The sequence below is a fragment of the Egretta garzetta genome, unplaced genomic scaffold (assembly GCF_000687185.1).
Source record: "Egretta garzetta isolate BGI_Z169 unplaced genomic scaffold, ASM68718v1 scaffold108, whole genome shotgun sequence".
Taxonomy (NCBI): domain Eukaryota; kingdom Metazoa; phylum Chordata; class Aves; order Pelecaniformes; family Ardeidae; genus Egretta; species Egretta garzetta.
In genome coordinates this window covers 4186830-4193345 of record NW_009260614.1, presented here as the reverse complement: position 1 = coordinate 4193345, position 6516 = coordinate 4186830, and the positions used below count along the sequence as shown (strand labels likewise).

The window sequence follows — 6516 nt, the reverse complement described above, 5'->3', positions numbered from 1 at the left end:
CCAGGTCATTGATAAAGATATTAAACAAGACCAGCCCTAGAACTGAGCCCTGGGGGACACCACTTGTCACCGGCTGCCAGCTGGATTTAACTCCATTCACCACGACTCTCTGGGCTCGGCCATCCAGCCAGTTTTTAACCCAGCGAAGAGTACATCCATCTAGGCCATGAACTGCCAACTTCTCCAGGAGAATGCTATGGGAGACTATGTCGAAGGCTTTGCTGAAGTCCAGGTATACAACATCCACAGCCTTTCCCTCATCTACCAGGCGGGTCACCTGGTCGTAGAAGGAAATCAGGTTCGTTAGGCAAGACCTGCCTTTTATGAACCCATGCTGACTGGGCCTGATCCCCTGATTGTCCTCCATATGCCTGGTTGAGCACACTCAAGATGAACCTCTCCATAATCTTCCCTGGTACTGAGGTCAGGCTGTCAGGCTGTCCTCACTTCAGGTTTTGGCTTCCACAGAAGCTGCTGTTCACTGTGCAGGATCTCTTCTCAGTGGAAAATGAGCTTTTTGGCTTGATATCTTAGAAGGTTTCAAACGCACAGAGACTGTCCAGCAATCCTTTGGTCTTTAAGGATGTGCAGATGGGATTCTGATATGTGATGAGCATCCATCCACTTCATCCCTAGCTGTTCATCCCGTAGGCTGGAGGATGCCTGTGTGGGATTAAAGCAAATCTGTTACTGCCTAGACCTTGTTTTCCAGGCAGTATCTTCCCAGCTGTGCCAAAGAGGTACAAGTCACTGCTTCTGTCTTTGCTTTCTGTGTTCCCTTCAGTGGCAGAACTTTGCTAGGCTGGATGCTGTCTGTGCTGGACACCAGAGATGGAAAGTGTCATGCCTGCATCTCCGCTTTCCCCTCTTAGCTTGCTTTCCTGATCTCTTTCTAGGGATTCTCCTCATGAAATCTTACTCTTGCTGCTCCCTAAGTGACAAAAGTCATTTATTCTTACATTAAGTGTTAATGTTTAAACTATGACTGCACAGGACAAAGCTGCTCACATGTTCCAAGTGTCTGTCCTGTGTCCGTAGCTGCAATACCGCAGCACAGCAGATGTGCTGTCAGCGAACACAGTGTGCTCCACCCGGGCTTGGGGCTGTTTGGTGGTACCATATACACAGTGCTGAGATCCTGGACAGCTGGAAGGCAATCTGAATGCTCTGGGTATGCTTTCATCAGAAGTGGTGGCTTTGCTCACTTCAAGGGATCTCGCCAGCAGTGAATACGAGCTCTGTGGTTGCTGTCTGCATGAGGACTTTTCCTACAGAGGAATTTGTGGCACTGGCTGGAGTCAAGAGCACATGGACACTACAAGCCCGATGTCCAGCTGTGTGAAGGCAGCAGCTTCCTTTTGTTTGTTTGCCTGTTGCTGTCTGTGTGAAGTTGTTTCTTACTGATGGGGGGTAGATGCACTCCAAATTGCCTAATAAGTTTTTTTTCAAACTCGGAAGTATTTTGTGAAATAAAATAGTCAATACTTCTCTTGCGGTTGAGGTTTAAAAAGTGTTAATATTCACCATTGCATCATCACAGGTGCAATTAGTTCCAATATTGGCAATAATAAAAGCAATGCTAGCAACAGGGCCAGATCTACAAAGCTACTTAGGTGCCTAAAAACCTAGAGCAAAGCTTCTGGAAGTCCCCATGACATCTACCTGTAGGCATCTAACTAGCTCAAAAAATCAGTATCTTTGTCTTGAACTGTGTTCTTTTTGTAGGTGACAATATCCAAAAAGCATGGTATAGAAATACATGACTCCAGTATTTTTAACCAAAGCTCAGTGTATAGCATATTGGTATAAATATAAATTTTAACATGCTGAAGCTCTGACTGGCATGTCTTGCTGCTTTCTTTCATTTTCCTAATGGATGAAGCTATTTACGTGTTTGATCCCATCTGTGTATTGTCCGTGTGCTTTCACTAAAAGCAATGCTGAACAGACTCTGATATTGCAGGCCTGAGAGTATCATGCACAGATCTTGTGTTTAGAAGGTGATAGGTGGGAGTCAAGCTACAGTAGTGTGGATATTTTATTAATTCAGTAGCTCTGGGTTAATTTTAGACTTGTGCTTAAAATTATCTTTGATTAAATCTGCTGAGATAGCCCCTGACACTGCAGCTTGCTAGTTAGCGTGTGTACTGTACTGCTAGTCTGGATGTGGTCTTTTCATGGCACTTTCTTTGGATGCTCCAGTAATGATGTAAATACACTATTAATGCAGTTGATTTGCTTCTTCCTCGCTGTTGTGATTACCTCTTGCGTGTATCTTGCTTGTCATGCCCGTAGTTCAGCAGCAGTATCTAAATGGGGTGTTTAGCTTTTCAGCTCTAAAGTGGAATGTCTCAGACTGGAAATTGAGTGCAGACTGAATCTCCTGACCAGTGTGGAAGCAGCCTAATACCTTTTCAGTATTACTCTCATAACAGGGGTTATTAGTGGATCTAACTGCTATCGATCGTATTTGTCCTCATTATAAGGCCCGGTTATAATATTGAAAGGACAATCTTCATCATTGTCTTTGTCACTGATTATGTGCTGTGGTATTACAGTGAAAATACCATTCTGTAACTAGCTGACATCTTTTTGTGTTGCTCAAAGGCCAATCCCTTGACACTAATGTAGCTAGTTAAAAAATACCAGTTCTTTTTGATGATGCTATGCTAGTGTGGAAGCTGGTTTCCCACAGCCATTTTCTCTGACCCTAAACTATTCTGTAGCCAGCTGAGACTTCTGTGGCTTTTGCTGCTCCTGAAGCTACAGAATATTTTGGAAGAGAAAGGAGTCATTAAATTGTAGACATAAATAGTAAATGCAAGAAAAACAATGAGAGCCAGGCAGAGGATTAATCCTGACAAAACACTCATGCAGTTGCATGCATGCCATCATTAATCTGTTACCTATTTTAAATGCAAATGGGGGGCTGTATCTATGATTCTTGCTTTAGCTTTGGTCTTCCAGTGCACTGCAAAATGGGTACACTTCATAGAATGCATAGTGGGGAAAAAAGGATGTTGAAATAGTTGCTTTTAAAGCTATGGCTGTCAGGATACTTCTCTGTTGCCAAGCCAGAGCTGTTTTACACCGCTGTAACTCTTGACCTCTTTATTCATGACAGTTTTCCTTCCAGCTATTTGGGAGTGGCCTCTTTAAAACAACTTCTGCTAAGTGCTTATTCTGTTTGAGTATCTGCTGGAACAGGCTCTTCCCAGTCACTTTTAATGGGAACTTACTCAGCTGTGGCTCTCGGTTGTGTTCCTGAGGTTTCACTTCCCTTTTTGCAGCAGGTGACTTAGAATTTGCAGAAGTGCAAATTATTCCAAGACCAGAAGAGATGGATGGCTGCTCCTGGCCACGCCGACTGTAGCCCATCACCATTTCCCAGACTAATCGTGCTGGCAAACAGAACGTATTTACTCCTACCATGTCTGTCACTTGGGAGTTAAGACCTTGCATCTCTGCTAGTGGAAGGGATCACGTGAGTGTTCCCTTGTCCATTTTACATTATTTCAGCCGGATTGCATCATGCCTGTTTAGTGATGTGTTATTGCTAACCTGGCTGGCTCTGCCTGGGGTTAATTCGGGAACAGTTTCATAATCCTTTTTGCTTGGAAGAGTTGTGGGCATAGTAACTGCTGCCTTCCTGTTCTTCTGCAGCTAAGACTGTCTTCTGCATTTGAGCCCAGGCCTCTGTATGCCTGTAAAACCTTGGCATTGTAATTTAGTTCTGGGGATCCCTGTCTCTGTAGGACGCTACAAAGATTCCTGGAGTGCCCTGGTTGCTAAAGCTTATGGGATATCTTTGTTTATTTAATAAAAAGTGTGAAGCTTCGGATGTTCCTGCTGGAAAGCTAGGGCGCTTTGCTATATACATCGTGACTGCCTCCAGCGCTCTGGGCTTCTGCTTTCCCAGTCTCTTAAAGCATTTACCTTGTACTCTGTTTATTGGAAGCTATGGTTCCTGTTCTGCATCTCTTTCTGCCCTACCCATAGTTTTTGAGGGAGTTTTTCTGTTATGGTTGCAACCTCCTGATAAATTAACTGAACAGAGCTTTTTTTTTATTTATTTTTATTTTAAGTTTCATATAGCTATGAATTAAAGTATCTACCCTTAAAGACCTGATCAGTTTATTCCTAATAAATCATGTGCTTAGGGATTACTTTAAAGATAACATTCTTAGCACTCACCAAACAGTTGCAGTTGCAAGTAATCAGCCCTGTCTTTCTTACTGAGAGCTGCTTTTTTTTTGGCCATTGCTGTCACCATTTGAGCTCACTTAAAAGGCTCAGCTTACAGTCCCCTTCTGCCTAATCTTTTGAAATGCAAAGAATGTGATTTTTGAGCTGTCCCATGCTGCATATTTCTCACATATTAATATGTGTTCATTACCTGAACTCCACATTAGTAGCCTAGGTCTTTGGGAAAGACGTGGAACTAATTCAATCTTTTAGTTTAACTTGTGGCCTGCTATACTTTTCCTTCTCTTCTACTGCTGTTCTCCTTCCCTTCTTTTTTCCCCATCTTCCCAGGCTGGTGAAAGGCCAGCCCTGGCTAGCCATGCATTTTTGGCGGTCTCCTTTGCAGCTCTTTCTCGTGATATTAGGGGTGAGTTAATCTGCTTTACTTCAGTTTTACATTACTGGCAGTTTTCCTTATTTTACAAGTCAGTTTACCCCTTTTCCCAAATTCTCAAAATGAAAAGAAAAATGCCTTTAAAACAACTTGAGTCTAAGCATGTAACACAAGTTTTGAGAAGACCACTTTCTGCCTCCCTCCCTCAGGGCTGCTTCCTTTGCTTCCATCATGTGCCGCTCTGGCTCCATAGACGTGTCAGGAGCAGGGACTCCTGCAGGTCGTGTGCCCGTACGGCTGCCTGTTCTTTCCAGCACCTTTAGCTTTAGCCATGCTCTGCCTAGCTCAGAGCTCCATGCTATTTTTCTGGGTTTATATCAGATTTGGGTAACTGGCCTCTTTCACAGCCTTATTAGAGCTAGGTTGCTTGGCTTGACTGTCAGAAGCCTTTCCTGTTCTGTCTCTGCCTGGCCAGTCACGGGGTTTGAAGCTAACAGCTAGTTTAAAAAACTTGCTAAGGAAGTTCAGTTGCATTTCAGCGGAGACCACCCATCTCATTCCCTCAATCGCAAACAAGCAAAATTACTGTAGATAGCCCATCTTTTTGAAATTCCCTGGCTCCTAAATTCTGCCTCAGGTGATTTGCTTTTCTTGTGGTTTAAGTGATCCTTTGATAATTGTAAAATTATTTTTCTTTAATTTGGGGTTATTGTCCAATTTCCTGAGCTGTAAAACTGTATGGCTTTAAAAAGCTCACAGATGAACTGGGTGGATACGTTGTAAAACAAAGCAAAATGCTTTTAGCCACACACACGCTTACTTTCCCTCTTTTATTGCTCCTAGTTATTTTCAGTGAGTAATTTTCCTTAAGAACAAATAATTATGTACATGAGTGTTGCCACAAAATAATTGTTGCTCTTAAGTTGCCTCTCGGAGTGTCTGTGCAGGGGTGATGTTCATACTCTTACAATTGCTTCTTGGCTTGCTCTACCTGGGGGATTAAAAACCACCTGATTGAAAACCTTCAGATGTTGTAAGATGCCTTATGTGCCATGGGACTGACAGCTTTTTTCTCGAGGAGTGTTGACCTCTGTCAGCTTCAGATACTGAATCCTACCACCTTTCCTCTGTTGTTTGTGTAGCATCTCATCTTCAAGTCACGTTTTGAGGAAGTTTCAGTTAAGTAAACTGTTTATTTCCTAAAACTTGATTTTTCTTTCTTCGGTGAGAAGCAGTCAGTGCTGGTTTTGTCACTTGTCCACAGGATGACCCAGCAGGGCGTCCTCTGCTCCGCAGCAGAAACACAGCCTACCTCCTGCAAACAGCAGTTTCCCCCTTACATTTTGAGTAAGGTGCTTTGAAGACAGATGCTCTTTATCATAGAATCATGGAATGCTTTGGGTTGGAAGGGACTTTTAGAGGTCACCTAGTCCAAACCCCCTGCAGGAACAGGGACACCTTTAACCAGATAAGGTTGCTCAGAGCCCCATCCAATCTGGCCTTGAATGTTGCCAGGGATGGGGCCTCCACTACCTCTCTGAGCAACCCATTCCAGTGTTTCACCACCCTCATTGTAAAGAATTTCTTCCTTATATCTAGTCTAAACCTATCCCGTTTTAGTGTAAAACCATTACCCCTTGTCCTGTTGCAGAAGGCCTTGATAAAAAGATTGTCCCTGTCTTTCCTGTAGGCTCCTTTTAAGCGCTAAACGGCCACAGTCAGGTGTCCCTGCAGCCTCCTCTTCTCCAGGCTGAACAGCCCCACCTCTCGCAGCCTGTCCTCATAGGAGAGGGACTCCAGCCCTCGGATCACTTCCTGGCCTGTTTTTGCCTGCTGCACTCAGGCCATGCTTTAGTGGACCTTCAGAATAGGTGCTATATAGCACTGCTGAGCTGTAACTCTCCCCAACAACTCATAAAAATAACAGCATCTATTTA

At 43.6% G+C, this 6516-nt stretch overlaps 1 protein-coding gene across 13 annotated transcripts in view; it reads left to right on the top strand.

The window, feature by feature from the left end:
* Positions 1–6516, top strand: part of GTF2I (general transcription factor IIi) — an 86632-nt gene that overhangs the window by 17419 nt on the left and 62697 nt on the right. For 2 of the 13 annotated variants that reach the window (XM_035900501.1, XM_035900497.1), the window contains one exon: positions 3291–3484. The exons of 9 other annotated variants lie outside the window; for them this stretch is intronic. The gene's annotated coding sequence lies outside the window, so the exon portion shown is untranslated. Of the gene's footprint in view, positions 1–688; positions 741–3290; positions 3485–6516 lie in introns of those variants that run through there. 2 more of the 13 variants (XM_035900499.1, XM_035900502.1) reach the window with 2 other exon arrangements.